The sequence below is a fragment of the Tympanuchus pallidicinctus genome, unplaced genomic scaffold, assembly GCF_026119805.1.
Source record: "Tympanuchus pallidicinctus isolate F22 unplaced genomic scaffold, pur_lepc_1.0 scaffold3, whole genome shotgun sequence".
Lineage (NCBI taxonomy): Eukaryota > Metazoa > Chordata > Aves > Galliformes > Phasianidae > Tympanuchus > Tympanuchus pallidicinctus.
The window spans coordinates 86,687,763-86,706,132 of NW_026294747.1; positions in this window are offsets into that span (position 1 = coordinate 86,687,763).

Consider the following 18,370-nt stretch of genomic DNA (forward strand, 5'->3'; position numbering starts at 1 on the left):
GTTATGTTTTTTCACTACCAAATTGGACTATAAATGATGAAAAAGAGGTCAGAAAGGAAGTATGGAAGCATACAAATTTGAAAGGGGAAACTGCTAATAGTCATAAACCGCGTGCAATCAAAGGACTGGCAAGTCATTGTGAATTACCTGCTCCATGAATAACAGATCTAACTGCATTATGATATGGAATTTTCTAACTCCTTTCATCTGTGGTGCAAGGGCTTCTAACAGCTCTCAGATCAAAAGCAAGTCTGCCAGTGAAACCTTGGAACAAAACCCATAACACTACTTTCATTATGAGCATTTATTTGTTAAACTTTTCTTAATATGTAGGCTTTGTTATTTATTGATTCACTGATTGCATGTACTGTAAGTATGTCACCTACCAAAACTGAGGAAATAGCACAGAAATGATCAGCAGTGTGACACCTACGTACAAGTCAAAACTTGTAAGCATGTGCACATAAGCACTCGTAGCTGCATGGTTCTCCATAGGTGGTAAAATGCCAAACACAAGGTGTATATTACTTCCTTTTTCTTTTTACTCCAAATCTGAATATTTTACAATTAGTTACATATTTGAAGCTTTACTAATTGTACCAAGTTAATGGTATGTGCATGCTGACTGTCTCAATAGCCCCAAAATGGAGACCCAGTCCAACGTGATCATGAGCAATGATGAGATGATTGATGTCTGCAGGTGCTTTACATACACCCAAAACCAAAACTGATTCTAAAGTCAAGCTATAACCATACTAGCAAAGCTCAAGGCAATAAAGATATCAATGAAATCATATAAATTTTTTTTTTCAGTTTTATAAGTTTTTTTTTTCAGTGTAGATATTTTCGTGTATCAGTATTTGAAAAATTTTTTTAATTAATCACATTTCAGCTGAATTAATTTTTATGAATACTGACAAAAATAGAGGTATTGTAAACCTGAACTATTCTGCAATGTACTCTACATATATATACACACACATACCCTGACATATCTTTTTCGTTCTATGTGTGTCTGCTGAAACAACTCTGAGTTTGGTCAGAGATGAAATATTGAGTTCATTTCAACGTGATGACAGCCTGCACAGTGACTGTGTCCTTTTTTGTGCCTATCATAGAAAATAAACTCTTCAGGAATTTACAGCTGGGTCATAGTTTCAGTGTGAATGTACTTGATACTTTCCACATAAGATCATACTTGTAAACATACAATGCACAAGCAAACACAATGCAAAGACTAGATCAGCCTAAAATAAAATAGAATTTTATTTTAAAATAAAAAAATAGAATTTTTCTCATGTAAAAAAGTGCGCTTTATAATTTTTCCTGAAGAATTCCTATTTTTGTAAAGGAAGGAAAATTTCCAAGGAAATGCTACTGCAAGAGAGCCTACCTGAGAGCAAGAGCTCCCTCTTCCATGCTTTTGTCAACCAGCTACCCTGCACCAGAGGCTGGGCTGTGGTGCTGGAGAGCTCGAAGAGCAGCTGCCTGGGGAGCAGGAGCCAGGGGATCCTGGCTGGCACACAGCCGTTAGCACAGCTTCCTGGACAGCCCACCTGCCTGCTTTCCATCGAAACTTTCGATGGAATCAACATGTTCCTGTAAAATGTTTAGACTCTATGAAATCAGCATTTTCCAACAGAGAAGTGTTCCGCAGGAAAATGTTCAGCCAGTTCTAATAAGCAGAGCATCTTTAATATCTCACACAGATATGGAGGAGTATGTCAAGAAACACTGACTTGAAAGACAGGCAGACAAAGTTCTGTCCCACCTTCATCCTACACCACAGCAATATACATCACCATACAACTGTATATCCTTACTCCATTTTTACAACATGAATAAAATTTCTGAAGAGCCAGCACCATGAATTTGATGTGGCCAAATGTAAGGTCATAAGAAGGTCTCCTTGTGACATACTTGGAAAATGTCAGTAAGAAAGCTTAATGATTTCAACTATCACAGGAATCACAAAGAACTATTTTCCTCTCCAGTCATGATCAGGGTTTTCTTATGCTCATAGATTTGTTGAAGCATGTAAGTCTAAGTTTTAAAAATATCTTTGTGTGTCTGAACTATTTAGCTGATTTCAATATTTCCTGTAGGAAGTCACTACATAGACTTGTATAAAAGGTATGGATATTAATTATACGAATATTTTGATCCAGAAAAGTATCACAAGAATAACAAGAACATCCAGCAAAGTACAGAATCATTCTCACATGTTAATAGTTTCTAGCAGCTGCCAGTCAAACCACTGGCAAGAAATCTCTACTGAAGATTGCACCTTTCTGTGTATTCTACTTTGTTTTATGTGAGACATTTCAGAAGCATTTTCTGTTAGGACGAGTTAAAAATCACAAAGATGAAGTTCTACAAATATGAAATCAAGATAAACCATTATTCACCCAATATTTTAAAGAATTAGATCTGGATGATAACAAATCGATGCTTGAAAGTTTTCCTTGAGTGAGCATAATGGACCTAAATATGTTTCTTTACCACTAGAAATAGTTTAGAGAAAGATAAATTACATCTTTTCTGGCTGATGTCGCATCTCTAAAAGACAATGCAGAAATTATTGTCAACAAGTGTTAATCAAACTGCATGATGGCAACCAGATCAAACCAGCTTTTTAGTTTTTGTTTTATGACTCTTTTCATGGACCAGATTTACAGCTATTGATGTCCTTCAGTTTGTTTTGTGCAGCTGTAATATTTAGGAACAAAACTCACTCATCTCGCAGCAAATCACGCACTAGATCAGAATCTTCTAGGGTGTAGGGTGCAACTCCTTTTGGTCTAACTGTGGCCAGATAATCTCAGGAAGAACATGCCTATTTTGCTCTGGTAACTATAAAAGAAGGATATGGTAACAAACTTGGGGTAAACACAGTGTCAATGATTTAGGTTAGGTGAAATGAAACTAACCCAACTTTCTTTTAAGATAACTTTTCATGGAATAGATTACTGATCAAACATAGTTTTTTACATGACTAGTGCTTATATTGATTTTAAGTTTTGCAAGAATGAGTTTTATTAAATTGCATAGTGACCTCTGTGCTTTAAGATCTTGATTGAGGAAATTTTGAGCAGACCAGACTGAGGCTCAATAAATATTTCACTTAGCAACCTCAAATGTACGGATTAAAGATTAAATCTCTCTCATGTGAAAGTAAAGGGCAAAGGAAAAATCAAAAAAGAAAAAAAAAACAACAAAGGAAAAGGTAGGCATACACATACCTAAAAGAGGAAGAGAGAGGGGAAGGAGAGGAGGGAGGGGAAGATAATGATAAAAGAAATTGAAACAATCCACAGGATTTCCAAAACTTTTGTGTCATAGGAGGACGCAAATAAACAACAGCAGATAAGTATTCCATCATTACAGGAGGCTTCCCTGAAATAAAACTCCCAGTTTACAAAGCTCAGACTTTAAGACAGCTGAAACTGGACACATGCTTTGCCTCTGGCCCGGCCCTGGATGCAGGACTGTGCCAAGCCCCCAGACACAAATATTCCCTCAGGCACAACAAGGGCACCGGGTGCCTGGACCACCTCCAACCCAGCACCAGTTTTTCCAGGCACTCCTCATCCTGCAGACACATAGGTTCTTATACATTGGAAGCCATATATAACATGCACGTCCAACATACACAGTAACTTTCCATTCAGTGCATTTCAGGGTCTTAAATTATTTTAAATTTTATGAAATCACACATACTATTCAAAAATTTCCAGCTAATGCCTCTTAAGCAGCCCCACCCCAATACACACACAAAGCAGTTTATTGTAAATATATGAAGTCCGAGAACTGTAGCAACTTTACTCTGCCTTGGGTGAAAGAGAACACTATGCACAGATAACTCAGGCTACATGGTGGTTGCTGCCATCTCAGTAAGATTGGTTATAGGTCCAGGAGGGAGATATTTTAGGAAATATACTGAAGGCCAGCTATAGACTATGTGAAGATATACAGGTACAGTCCACACATAAGTACTCATAAATATAAATTAATGTGTATATTTCATGCAAGCTGTGGGGAACTTGGGAAAGATCCCAAAACACTTACACATGAATTATATGCGAGTGTTTGTGTATAAGTGGAAATGCAGGCACAGTACTCTTCATGTGCCCCCACAATGACTTGTATTTATGCTATTTTGGCTTGGTTATCTCAGTGCTCGAGCCTAGAACAATGCATATCACCCTTGTGGGTAACATTCTGTTGTAGATTCAAGCATGCAAATATTTGTGTCATAACTGTCTACACAGGCACTGCAGTTGAGAAACTGTAGTGACTTCAAGTTATGTAGCAACTGTTTTGATTTTCTCTCAAATGGTGTTTCTGTTATTTTTCTAACCTCTGCTTTTTTTTCATTGTCTTTATTCTGTTCTTAAGATTTACTGCATTTTCTCTGCCTAACTTCTGGGCAGTGATAAGAACGCATAGGAGGCATCTCCAAATTTCAATACAAAGGCAGCTGAAATTCCAGTCTGTATCAAAACAGTTCCTTGCAGAGATACTGAGCATTTTCTTTGCCTACTCAAGCACTTTCAGAGAAGACATAATGTAGCCTTATGCAGTTACCAGCGATCCTGTAGTAAGATTTCCATTCTACTGTTGCAAAGGCTTTAAACTTATGACTGACAGAATGATGAAACCTCCTGTAGTAACATACAGTGTCGCTGAGTATGTGTGCTGTGTTCGTGTGCTTCCCCAGGAAACTCAGGCAGTAATTACTTGGGTAGCTATGGGCCTTGGAGAGACTGCAACTGACAACGTCTTCTTACCTACCACTGCAACAAAGCACTTTGAGGAGCTGTCCAGGATTGAATCTGGGATAGTACTAAGATCCCTCTAGGTAACTTGAACTCTGCCCAGACCACCTGATAAACACTAGTTGTGTGCTTAAACTAACACTCTGGGTGGAGTGCAGCACCAGCCAGACTGCACATAGGAAACATGCTTACCAGTAGTCAGTAGAAACTGCAGCCACAGAAACACTCTTGTCCTTCTGGACTGAGTTAAGTTATTAAGTAGATCAAGCACATCCAATCTATGGCCTATGGGTATCATGCAGCCCGGCCCAGCCCATCCTCTGGCCATCCCCTACCCCATGTCATCATAGCAGTGGCTCTGCCCCGCGTGGCCTGGCCCAGCACCAGGTGCACACCCATCACTCAGCAGCGACTAAACAGCTGTGTGCAATCAGCACTGTCTGAGCTGAAACTGGAACATGGGAAGGGTGCAGTGCTAACTCAAGTTAAAAATCATTTTATGCATTTTGATACATTGACTAAACATAGTCCTGTAAACAGTGAAAACTATTCATACTCACCTCTTTTTAGACAGGAATGTGAGAATAGATTTCAAGACTGACAAAAAAAAAAAAAATTTGCAACTCATTTCCATTACCTGCAGTTTTCCAAGTGGAATGTACAGAGCTGCAATCAGAGATTCAATTCAAAATTTCACTATATCTCTTTGGCACACATCTCTATGTTTTTAGAAGACCTATCTCATTAGAGAAAAATATCACTTGCTTCACAATCACACATTATTGATCTCATTGCTTTTTGGTAGTATGTATGTTTGTGAACAAATATTCTCAAGGATAACATACAAGAAGAGTAAAATTTCAATCAAATATTTGACAAACCTCTGAGAATTCACTGAGAATTGCAACCACAAGTATTGAACCAGACTGATGTGTTAGTTTCACAAAAACAAGGACAATTTTATGTTTTTGTTGCTCTGTTATGTTTAAATATTTCAAAATAACATATGTTTTGTTAGTTATATACGTTTACAGCCAAAAGGCTGGTGGCATCCTAGGTACCATCAGAAGAAGAGTGGACAGCAGAGCAAGGGAGGTGAAATAGTGTCCCCCACTGTTCTGTCCTTGCGAGGCCCCAGCTGGAGATCTGGGGCCAGTTCTAGGGGCCCCAACACAGTAAAGATGTTGAAAACAGGCTGGAGAAATTCAGCTTGTTCAGCTTGGAAAAGAGAAGGCTGCAGAGAGACCTCATTGCAGCCTTGCAATTTTTAAAAGGTATTCATAAACATGAGGTAAATCAACTTTTTATACAGGTAGATAATGATAGGTCAAGGAGGAATGATTTTAAACTAAAGAAGGGGAGATTTAGATTAGATATCAGTGGGAAGTTGTGTTTTTGTTTTTGTTTTTTTTTTTACTGAGAGAGTGATAAGGTGCTGGAACAGGCTGCATAGAGAGGCTGTGGATGCTCCATCCCGGGAGATGTATAAGGCCAAGTTGGATGAGGCTCTGGCCAATATGATCTAGTACTTGATTTAACTAGCAACTCCACCATAGGCAGAGGTTGGAACTTAATCATCCTTGAGATCCCTTCCAACCCAAGCCATTGGAATTATATTTTATATTTTATATGCAGCCCTAGAAAATTACTCTTCATTCAGTCACATAAGGCAGAGGATATAGCTATCACTGACCAGTTTTCAGATCACCCAAGAAAGATATTGGTTGTAATTTGGTAACAAAAAAGCTTACATCTTTCCAAGGATAAGGGCTCACCAAAAAACTCCCAGAAGAGGCAGACTCCAAGTAAAGACACTTCCCATTCAGCTGCTAGCCTTTAAATAAGTTAGGACCCAAGATGGATCCAGGGCTCACCCCTTCCAATCACAAAGGTGAATTGTTTGCACCTGTGCTCCCAGGGCTGGCCTTGCCACTTCACCAGGTGCTCAATCACTGGTTCAGGTCATAACCTTACAGTTCCCATATAGAGATCCATTAAATAGATGTTCTGTGTAGTCTAATATGATCATTACCAACGTATCAGACATGTGCTGGAGGGGTCATACAGAATCTCAGTCCTTGCAGTCTCAGTGTACTCACTTGATCGAGCTGAGCACATCATCACCCTCCAGAGATTTACCATCTTGTTAGAGATTCAATTCCCCACAATGATACAATACTATATACTGATGATAACCTCAAATCTTTTTTTTCCTCTCCTTTTTTTTTTTAAAAAAAGAAAATACCACAAATTGTCTAGAAGTCAATATACAACACTATTTAAATATATGAAAACTAAAAAAGAAATAGAAGAAAAAAAGATTTCTGGTAAGAATTTACCTACACAAACGAACAACAAAAAAATGTAGAATTCACTAGAATTTAAGGAAAATAAACATAATTGGCAAGATTCAAAATAAGTCCACCTGTCTAAAGATGACTTCAACTGTAAACACTGTTGGGAACTCAAACAGTTACCACCCACAGTGAAGAGAACTAAAGGAATCAAGATGAACATCAAAACAGACCTGACCCTGACTTCCCCCTGCCCTAGCACTCCCCTTACTTACTCTGTCTTAATTCACTTATTTTTTCTGAAGCCAGTCAAAGAAAAGGGCACATGACCATGGCCTACACAACTGTTTGCTAAAATACAAAAGAATAGTAACAATAATCAGACTTTTTTTTAATAAGGATTAATAAGCATTAAGTTAATGAAAGTTTATTTAAGGTTCTTTTGCCTCAAACTAAAGGAGCTTGTGCAGAATAGATGAGAATGGAAGGAAGAATTCTCATATTTCTTTTTGCTAACATAAATTTGAAGCAACTCCATTTACCTCCAAGGAATTAAGTGAAGCTCACTATTTTAAAGATGAGGTAAGAATTTGGCCCATATCATGCACAGAAACAGCCTCTTTTTAAACAATCTGACATTAAGATGACACTGATCAAATAAACACAGTTCTTTAGTGAACACTGGTGGTTAAAGGAAGGGTCTTCTATAAGCCTAAAGAAAGAGATATTCATTCATATACACTTATCTGTTGCAAACTGATGGGGCAAATTATATTTAGCCACATCAGCAGCAAAGGCTCACATAAGGAACAGGAGAAGCAATAAAGTTCACATAGCTTGCTTTCATACATATATAGGTTTCTTACACCACGTGCCACACATTCACTTTGTAGGAATAAATACTTTAACTATGTTTTTTCTAACTGAAAACATTTTCCACATGTGAACAGACATAAAAGCACATTTAAAAAGAAGACTCAGTAATCAAATTTTAAACTTTGACTTTAAATTTGAAACAGAACTTGAAATAAGTCTTTGGGGATGTTCCTTTCTTTGAAGAAAAGCACAATTCCCATTACCAGCTTCAAGCAATGTATGGCAGTACTCAGTCACAAAAATGCAGCAGAACTTCTCGGGAGTGGGAAAAGGCCAAACAAGAGATATTTAAAGAGAGAGTGTAAAAGCAAGCAAGATTTGGAAAAGGTTTTGAAATTTTAAACAATACCCTCAGGACGTTCCTTCGCTTATCAACCATTAGTTGTTTCCAGAGAAACTCTCTGGAAGTTCCCATTCCCAAGCTCCCAAACAAATGAAATGGTTATTACTAAAAATAACTTCTTTCAGAAATAGAGAATAGGTTTTCACCAAAGATGTAGCCAATGAGGCAACATGCAGAATGGATGGTGTCGGTCAGTTCTGTTTGTTCAGGACTGGCAGGCATCAGTACACAGTAGTGGCTGAACAGCGATCAGATGCAAAAGAAAACAGCAGTTACACATCACTGGTTGTGCCCTTGATTTATATTTGTGTGTGAGAGAAAGTTCTTTATGAGGCACACAAGGAGCCAGGAAAAAGGTATAAGAAATGGGAAGAAATGAAACAAGGAACCCTGGTCATCAGCTAGAGGGGAGTATTTTTCCTCCTCTGGAAGAATGCCCTTGCAGACCTATCACGGTAGCAGTTTTATCTCATTTTCCTTTGCAGTGTTTAGCTTACATCTTACCACCACTCCTGGCTTTGTTAAGATGCAAGAAATTTCAGGAAAATCACCTTCTGTTCACAGAAAAGTTGTGCAAAAAAAGAAAAATGCAGAACACGCTTTGAAGATCAACAGATGTTAGAGTAGTAGTTACTACTGCTAGAGTAGTAGTTTCCACTTGTAACTATCATTCTGTTCTTTGCTGTGGTCTGTGCATACTCCCTGCTGCAAAAGCCTAGCTAGCAATAAAACACCAACAGAGATGGGTCCAACAATTTTAATAAGACAGCACAGGTACATACAGTTCACAGACTGAAGTAAGTGAAATCTTCTTCCATCAGTACACTGTTCAGACTGACTCCTTGAAAGAAGTTAACTAATTAAGAGCTAAAGAGGTCTTGGGAAAATAGGCTGGGAAAACCTAGGAAAATAGGCTGGGAAAACCAGCAGCAAATACATGAAGGACCTTATTTTTGAGTACCCATTCGTGAATTCCCTACACACAATAATTTACCTCTCTTTTCACACTAGTCCAACCACATACTGTCGATTTTCTTTGGCACTTAGGGTCTGCCTCACATGAGCTCACACCAATAGCACTGGGAAGAAGAGACTCATCCCTCATGATAATATCTAGAGGTAACATATCTGCATTACAAAAGAACAAATAACTCTACTACATCTGACTAAAGGTTTGTATATCAAGTATCTTGTCCATAAATATTAATACGGAGGGAGAATAAGACCAGAAGAATAAAATTGGAATACTTCCCACGACACATCTTTCTTGGATGACGCCTTTTAGGAACAGAGAGTTTGTGCCTTCCTGTTTCACTACCTTGATATACCATAACACTGAATCTCACAGACTGACAGTGAAAAGAGGTGTTATTGTTTTCACTGATCTAACCAAATGAAAATGTTGTGTCACTTATTCTGCCACCTTTGACTGAACTTCAACAGAATTAGTGCTTGCTTGGTCACCTCTGTAAACCAACAAATACACAATTAGAAGAGTGGCATGGTTAGGCAGGTATTCTAGAGGTTGTATAACTAGAAGGATTATAACAGTGGAAAGGAATAATTGAAAGTATATGAAAATGCTCACCCATGCCCTAGGCTCACAGAAAAACTCCAAAAGGAGCAATCTCCAGAAAGAGATCCTTCCCTGATGGCAGTCAGCCTTTAAATGGGGTCTAAGAGAGGTGCAGCCAGGCTCCACCCCTTCTGGTCACACAGCTGAATTGCCTTCACCTGTGCTCCCATGGCTGGCTCAGTGCTCACTTCAGGTGATCAATCGATGGTTCAGGCCGTGACCCAACAGTTCCCATCTTCTAATAGTTATTATATGTTGATAGATTTCTATAGGGCACTTACAGGTACTACAGGCTTTGTGATTTCTATTTCATCTGTTTCTTTGCAAACAGGAGAGGAAGTGAGTGAAAAAAAAGCAACCAAAAAAAAAAAAAACCAAACCATTGCATTGGCTTTTCTTACCATAATACGATACTGACAATTATTATATACTCAGTTATTTGTAAATTGAACATTAAAATAATTTTTGAATCTTTATCATGTTAACACAAAATCAAACTACTGTTACTCTGGTTGGCTGTTATTGTTCAGTTGTTAGACTGTTTTTTTGTTGTTATTTAGGAGGGAAAGGGAGGTGGTGAAAAACAGGTAACAAGCTATCAGAAAAATTCCAGTTAATGTTTTCTTAAAGGTATTATTTATGTTGACTTCTAAAACACTTTTTTTCAAAACACTACTGAACTGTATTGCACTTAAGGGCACAAAACAGGCATAACTGGGGTATAGTGGAAATTTAAATAAAACAAATGCCCTTTGGGAATACATTCATATCGCAGCTACCATAACAGCTGGCACTGGTTGATCCGCTTTTGGCAGTCTCTGAAGCAACATCAAAGACGCAGTTTTTCAAAGCAATTGATGAGTCAGCCGCAAAAAGTTGAGAGATTTAGTTCAGAGAAGCCTACTTATTATATAATGAAATATTTCCGTAACATCCCTTATTTGACATCCCATAAGAATACCAGTTATGGACTAAGCTAATAAGACCACATATTACTGAAAATGTAATAGCATACCTCAGTATCTGACCCTCTTGCCAGCTGCATTTTAGGCTTGTAAATCTTTAACCATTTGGGGCTGTAATTTTCTTTTTTCCTGTTTTTCTATGACCTATCTTTTTCTTTTTCCTTTTTCTTTTTTCTTTTTCCCAAACTAATTAAATATTGTGTTTCTTTCCAAAAAAATCTCTTGGGAGGAAATAAGTTGTTTTGCTCCTGTGAAGTAAGGCCTAATGAATTATTGTCAAGAATCTCTCTGATATTCATGCTTTGAAATAGGACTATGAAATTTGGGCTATAGGGAAGATTTGAGGAGGTTTTCATACAACTCTCATTAAGGTATTTTATAATTAATCTAGCAATGGTTTTGAGCTTCCAGAACCAGTTCCTGATACCTGGAACATTATTTGAGCTTCATACAAAAAATCTTTGAAAGAACATCAGCCATTTCAAAAATATTTCTTCCACAACAAACAAGTATCAAAACAGTAAGGAGTCGAAAGGTGGTAAAACACCTTCTGTAACATGAAGCATTTAATAAGAAAAGGAATTTCTTTTCATTATCTCTGCAATAAAAGTGGAAACATTTCATTGTGTATCACATGCAATATGCTTTGTGTGAACGTTTCCCACCATAATATGTTATGCGCTATGGAAGACAGGCATGCATTCTATTGCTCTGACCTCTCACATTTACTGCATTTTCACTGGCTAGACACTTTCAGCCCTTTTCCTACGCTGTCAATTAAAGCTTCATTTGCAGCTCGTGAAGCTGGAGCTTCCACTGTATGATTTTAGAAGGCCTGGGATTTATTTGATCTATGGAATTGTAAATTTCTGCTTTTGAGAACATAAAAAGTGAATGAAATATTAAAAACATGAGAAGTAACAAATGTGGCTGGACAAAACCTATTGCCCCTCGGTGGGATGATGAACTGATGAACCAGCAAACACAAGGAAAGGAAGAGGAAGGACAGCAATAGGGGTTTGTCCATTTCTGGAAAGTTTGGCTTTCTAACTCAGAGTGCATGGAACAAGTTGCAGTGGAAAACGAAACTAGAGAATATGCAAAGCTGGGAGATGAGATCATCTCCCCAAAACAATTCCTCAAATTCATAGACACTTCTGGATTCATGAGGTGAGAATAAGCAGCACTGAGGACTGTAAAACTCATTTGTAGCATTTGAATTTGTTAACATGCACTTGCAAGCTGTCTCCTCCTAGAAGTAGGGAGCAGGAGATGTCCTGGAAACCAAGGACAGAGAAGCTTAACTGTTAAAAAAAAAATCTTAAAATGAAAGTGACAGTAGTTTTCATCCAGACAGCCTCTCTGCTAACATGCTACACCAATCCAATCAGGTGTCACAGCTACCTTTTAAGTTTTCATCAGCATATTATTTTGCAACAGCCCATTCCTGCAAATGGTTGTTCCCAAGTGCATAGTCATTCACACATGGAGCTCACTGAAAACAATGGGTGTCAGTGCACGAAAAACTACCTGGAGGGCTGAGAGTCCTGAAATTGTTTCTGCACATGATAGGTGAATTGCATATTTGCAAGGGAATTTTCTTTCACTTGTGAATTCATGCTTTTGTTTCTAAAGCTAAAATGGAGATAGGCCCACATTAAAATAACCAGACAAAACCTTCTGAACTTCAACAGTGGATAGAGGCCAAACCTACAGCAAGTTCAAAATTTTGCATGTATAGTGGCTCTGTATAGTGGGCTGGATCCAAACCTCACATTGAAAAATATCCCCAAGGCAGTGGAACTTGGATCTGCACTTTCCGGTTTGAACCCAAACTGAAAGTGTTGCAAGAAATGTCTCATTAGTATATTCTGTAACACTCATCTCCAGAAATCCGTCTTTGAGCAAAGTCACATCAACATTTGGAAAAAAAAAAAAAAAGTAGTTATTTTTGGATAACCTAAAGGTCCTCTAACTGTTGTAGCTCAATACTTTTGGAAATTGCAGTCTATTGCAGAGCTGTGTTAGATCTCTCTATTGGCATAAGCAGGGCTGTGTTTTGCCACAAGAATATCAACATCACACTCAAGGTGGCCAAATTCGGTTTTCAAAGATAACAAAATGGATCCTCCCACAAAGAGAAGGTAGGGCAAAATGGAATTAATTAGTCAGATTTGGGTTGACTGAAACTGAAAGCTGTATGTCTTTCTTTTCCTACCCTTCTTTAGGATACAGTATTCCTCTGCCCCACTGTCATGACAGAAAGAGTCTTTCCTCTTCCTCCTGCATAGTTCATTTTCTCCCAGTCTCTGGGAGGAGAAAGGCAGGGAAGGAACTGGGATTAGAGTAGGCTAAGAGGAAAAGTGTTTCCTCCTCTGAGTTCATCTGAAGCAAAACATATAGTGAAGCAATATAGGAGACACTGTCTCAAACTGAAAGACCTTTGAATAGTAATGAGTTTTCCACTAATCTCAAGCAGCTTTGGCCTTCATATTGACCCACAAATGTCTTAGCTTTTCTCCACTTGCTTTCACCATTTTCTTCTTTTTCTGTGTGATTGTTTGTCTCCCTGCTTCCTATATGGAGCCAAATTTGAAAACAAGAAACCAGAAAGGAAGTGAGCATTGGGAAATTAAACAGTATTTATCTTTTACACTGTTGTGCAATTTTTGAAGCATAGACCTTATCTTTCAGTCCAGAAATCATACTTTTTGAAAGAATATATGAAGGAATGCTATTTGGTCACACTGAATGCAGAGGTTTGATATTCTGTTTGTTTGTTGTTGTTTGTTGTTGTTGTTGTTTTTGTTTTAATTTGAAAGAAAACCCTAAATAGACCAAAACGCAAATTGTATTTAAGTTTTGGCTTAATCCTACAACTGTTTGTAACCTGTATAAGGAAGTCATCTATCTTAACTAGTGCAGATCATATATATTTACCATGCTCACTGGATGTATTGGATCTGATGTATCAATGGCAGTTTTTAATTTTTTTACCAGCAAAGAGATGTCTCTTTAACCTACAGAACGCAACTATAGCCTATCCCCAGCTAAATGTTATGAGTTTGGAAATTATAAAATCACAGGCACTAGTTCTGAGGCACAAGAGATTCTGGATGCTGACTTTCTCCATGGGTTCTTACTTGCAATAATAGAACACTAGAATTCTACAGAGTAATTATCACTAAATCATAATTGCAGTAATGTATGTGTTCAGTAATTCTAGCAAGATCAGCCCCCTGCATATAATCACCTTAAAAGGACGTATGGTTATTTTTGCTTTGACCCAGTGGAAATGTTCAAAATATCCCTATGATTTTTGAAACAGTTATATGCAATTTTTGGTACTTTCCAGTATAGTACTGATTAACCCAGTAATAACCAAACATTTTTCAGAACATGTGCCTTTGGAATATTACTGCATGTACTCTTAAATCATTAGCTGCGTGATGAAGGGGATTTTTTAAATGTATTTTTGGAAGCCAAATCCCAGTGTTACCACAGCTGTTCTGAAATGTGTTCTGACAAAAAATATCCACAGAAAGTATTTTTAAAATACATTTTCCAGCTACCAGGGAAGAAACTACTGGAGTAGACTCCTTTGGGCCAGTACATTTCACATAGCAATATACATCTATTACCTTCTGATATTTCCGTATTTATAGACATAAGCCTTTTTATATCCTTATCTAGCACAGTGAAAATATAAATTACATGGACCCAAAACATAGCAGTCTTCTCAGAACTGCACTGTGGCAAGTTCAATACTCAGCTCAGCAGCCCAAGAAATCCCAGGAAGTTGTATTGATATGTCTGGTGTCCCAACCCGGTCCACCTCTGGAGCAGCTGGCTGTGCCTGGCCAAGCTCAACTGTCATCAGCCCATCTGCAGCTGGTTCTCCCTCCACTCACATTGTCACTCTGGAAAGGTCAAAGCTTATCAAGCTGCAGCAGTGCCTCTAAGGCAGAATTAATGAACACGAAATGATGTGTCCCTCGCACACTCCATACTGAATACTGAATACTAAGGATTTTCATTCAGAAGTCTTTAAGGATGTGAACTAAACACTGCTTTCAAAGACTCTCATCCTAGTGTATTCCTCTCCCAATTTCTCAAAGACTGCTGGCATGTTAGTCAAGAAATCATCAAAGCAAAATATCTCCCAATCATTTCTAAATGAGAAATCATTTATTGAAAGGAAATTGAGACAATGGAGCTTATATTAAGCCACTCCAGATGCCAATAGGACTTCTGCTGGTCCTTCACACCTAGAAGTCTAATTCTATGACACCTTTGGCTTCAGTAACTTACTGTCATTACTGTTAACTTCTGTTACTTCTATTTTATACTAGTGTGAGCCTAAAAGAGCCAGAAAAACTGAATATTGTTACCAAGGGCAGAAAACCCTTCAACAGATGGGAAAATGATCCCACTTGGCAAGATTCAATGTTTGGTACTTAAAAAAAGGAAAAAGCTTTTGGATTTCAGCCACTAAATCCAGTCCCCATTCTTGGACTGTGCAGAGTAATTCCCAGAGCTCAAAAAATGTAATGTACTGCTGTGGATCATCCATTAAACTGTCTATTGAATGAGGTATAATGCTAAACAGGCTGAGGAGAGTTTATCATTCAGATTAATGCAACTCCAACTCACAAAACCTTCAGAAATGGTTTTTGTAGGCAGGGCAACTTGGTGCTAAATAAGTTTGTTTGCTGTGAGAGCCAAAATGTTAGAGCATTAGAAGCCCAGAAGAATACAGCTATTTCTAGGGGTTGAGTCATGACACAAGTATGCAACAAAATGGAAACAGAATAAACACTAAGAAACAAAGAAAACTGCATGAATTTCAAGTTCCAGTAAAACCTCAGCAACATACCATGTCTTAAAAAAATGTCGCAGATTCTTGCTCTGAAGGCAATTTTTAAAGAGGTGGTTTTTGTCCAGTCAGTGGCCCTCTATGGAACCCTCTCTGATTCCACAGCTCCTTTGGCAATAGTCTGAAATGTGTCATTTTCAGTTGCTGTCTGGATGAAGTTTTAAGCAGCCACTGAATGTGCTTCTAATATTGTCGTCACTGTATGAAACATAGTACACATAGTACCATAAAAAACATCTTAAATGAGAGTAGAGAATATGGCTTTGCTTAAAAAGTAAGAAAAATTGTATGCAACTCAAGTTTATTGAGCATTTAAGTACCAGAATGTTTTTATTTAAAAAGCAAACAAACAAAACAAACAAAAAACACAACAGCTTAGCATGTTGAAAAGAATAATCTTTCCTCCAAAGGACTTTAAATCACTTTGATTGAAATAAAACAGTGTTACCCTCATGCTTCATTTTATAGGTGCCATAGGTATATAAATGTTGAAACATTCATGACATGAGACAGTGAATTAAGAGCTCCATTTCTCTATTATTTATATTGCTCATGCCCTCAAAATAAAAATGTCTTAGTTATTAGGTGATTTATTTAAAAATTAACTTCAAGTCATACGACTATCAATATACATATAAATACTCAAAAGTAATTTCTCACTTATTCTTAGATGTTGACAGTCTGTAGCTAGCGAGGGAAGAGGGACAGGGAGAACAATGCTGGAAATGTTGGCATTTTACAGAGGCATCCAGATGTGGGGCTATACATTAGCTATCTCAATCTCTCTGTACTTCATGAACATTATCCTATTTCAATACAGCTTAAGGTATCTGGTTGCTTGGTGTTGGTAAAGCATATTGAAAATTAATGTACAGTAAGTGAGATTTCTGGCCTTACATTTCTTCCTTAGAAATCAAAATTTGATGATGCTTAGTAGCACTGAGACAAAAATTAGAATATCTGTGTAGCTTTGCCCTAGTTTAAGAAACTAGCATCAAAACAACCTGAACCAAACATGGACATAAGCTGCATCAACCCCCAGTGGAGATTCTCATCAAGGTCATCTGTCAAATAAGCTGTAGTGAACTACATGTGCAAACTGTTTCTTATGACATATGCCCTTTTCTGGCACTGCAAATAAATGGTCTTCATCAGACTGTGGGACAATTTGCTTTAAATTGCAGCTAAAATAGATACAGTGAATTTAAAGTGATATGTCAAAAGCAGAAATAAAAGATCTTACAGGCATGATTTGTAGCTTAGCACAGCAACGGGCTAATATAGAGACTGTTTCCTAACCAGCATGTGGAATCACTTACTTGAGACTCAGTCGTTTGCCTGAAATGGTAAGCAGCATCCCCCAGCTTTCTGAATTATATAAGTAGCGAAAGCATGTGTAAAGAAAGTAATGGACAATAAATGGACAAAATCTACACCTCTTCTTTCATCAACTTTTACACAGATACCTACCTCTCCAGTGCAACAAAAGGATTCTGCCATTACACATTCAAACCAGAGACGAACAAGTAAAGGTAACAAGCAGTCTGCCCAGAAGCAAAGAATTTTGCCAAAAAACCTGACCCATCTCTCACAAGAGAAGTAAAGTAAAAACAGAATTTAGGGACCACATGAATTTATATGACTGTAAAGATCCTTCTGTTAGGATTGTACTCTACTATTCTACTCTGATATCAGGAGCATAATTTTACCAGTTATGTAGAAGACACAAAGAAAAAATCAGGTAGGTTTTGTGCTTTTTTTTTTTTTTTTTTTTTTTGTGGTCTTCTTTTTTGTTTTGTTTTCTGTAAAATGATTGATACAAACATTAATATTGGCATTTCATTACTGTTCCTAAATACCACATTATGAGAAGCAGATCTCCAGATCTCCAACCAAGGAATATCCAGGGCCCCTAGGAGAAGATTTGAATAACAAAATACTTTCTTATGTCTATTAAGAAATTTTAAAAAAATGTTTTCTTTTAAGAATCTTCCTCAGAAGGAATTAAGGATTTCAAGTGATTTAAGCACCGTTAAAGTAAGCCTTGCATTTGTGCTCACAAAATTCAGCCTATGCTGTACGAAACTTTCTACCAGCTCTCCAAACAAAATAATAACCTTCTACCACTGAAAGCTACTTAACACTAATGGAAAGAGCCTGGTTACTAAATACAGGTATCTAGTACCAATTTAACCATAAGATATCAAAGATGCCCATATCGCAACAATCCATATAGCTAAAATGGCATTAAATACTTTTGTTTCGCTACCTGAACTGCTTCCTACATACCCTAGGTCTGATTCCCACTGAAGGCCCATGACAGAGACAATTATCTACAATCTGTTTCTAGTTTGTGGTGCATAGTAGTCTAAGGATGGATGCCTTTCAGGAGTGACATAGCTCTGTCAGCCAAAGATACTCCCAGATGGCTTGAGACTTACAAGTGTAAAGCTGCCACTCCTGGGCCTCCATCAGAAGATGCCTCAGGAGCAATATTTCATGTTCTCCAGTACATCTTACCAGCAAAAGCCAGTGTTGATGGTTTGAACTGGCTCAAAACTAGGCTTTGACCCAGCTAGACTAAGAAATCCAAGTCAAGCCTTGCAGAACTAGAGGGACAAGAATCTTCAGTAATGTCTTGGTAACACACAGCTGGGGATAG